This window comes from Salvelinus sp. IW2-2015, linkage group LG3 (assembly GCF_002910315.2).
Source record: "Salvelinus sp. IW2-2015 linkage group LG3, ASM291031v2, whole genome shotgun sequence".
NCBI classification, from domain to species: domain Eukaryota; kingdom Metazoa; phylum Chordata; class Actinopteri; order Salmoniformes; family Salmonidae; genus Salvelinus; species Salvelinus sp. IW2-2015.
Genome location: NC_036840.1, coordinates 9,416,132 through 9,417,276, shown reverse-complemented (window position 1 = coordinate 9,417,276; position 1,145 = coordinate 9,416,132).

Here is a 1,145-nt window from a genome sequence, read left to right as displayed (position 1 = left end):
CAAGGAACCAAATGTGCTAGCTGGGTACTGTGTGGTCCATTTTGACTGTTACTAAACTGTCTTTTCTTCCTCCAGTTTGTCTTCAATGTGGTTTTATTGTCCTCAATCCTTGAATAGTCTATTAGTTCAGTACATTATGATACAGTATCTAGCCTACTGTGTGTGGCCAGTTTGAACAGTTACAACACTCCCCTCTTCCCTCCTACTGCAGGAAATGTTTCTGCATGGCTGGACAGGCTCCATCTTGTCCATATACTCAAAACAATGTGTTTCCATTTAATGTGTCAGCCCAGAGTCAGAGCTCTTGTCAAACAAGTCTGTTCTCTAACWACAAAACACTCTGAGAACAGAAATTATAGGTTATTTTGAGTATTTMTTATAACTTTCACTGAATGTTTCAATAACACTGGTAGTTTGGAACTCCAAGCACAGATAAGACACATGGACATTCATATCATTGTGCATTAATCATGCAAACACATTTTTTTATTTTTTATTGTGACACAGCATCTACGAGATTTGTGAGAACCTATAAGCTGCTGTTGTCTATTCATAGAATTAGTCCACAGCGCCACCAGAATGGAGTTAGCATGCCATGTTTTTTTACGCATACAAAGCTGTTCATTTTAGTCTATTCAAACAGACCCCATTTCAAAGGAAACACTAAGATCACTAACATTAAGATCAGGCGTGGCCAATTAGTGGGCTCGGCCAACACACRTGAATACACTTAACAAGAMAGTTRGTTTTGTTGATGCTGAGAACAGAATGTATATATTTTTAAATAACATTCTTAGAACGTTCTCTGAATATTACTAAAGTATTCTTGTGTTTTTTTATGGAACGTTTTCTTAACATTTGAGAACAGAATGTATGCTTTTAAATCAAATGTTTAGAACGTTCTCTGAACGTCACTAAAGTTTTCTTGTGTTTTTTTATGGAGAGTTTTCTTAAAGAMCTCGGAACAATTTGAGAACATGACTTTAAATAGAACCACTAGAAAATCTGAATGAAATGRTATGCTGAAGTGCTGAAATTTCCACAGAAGAACGTTGTTTCTTAAGGTTCTTGGAACCAGTTGGAGGACGTTCCTAGAACATTACCAGAATTTAAATGAAATGTAACCATGGTTGAACTTTTAGGAA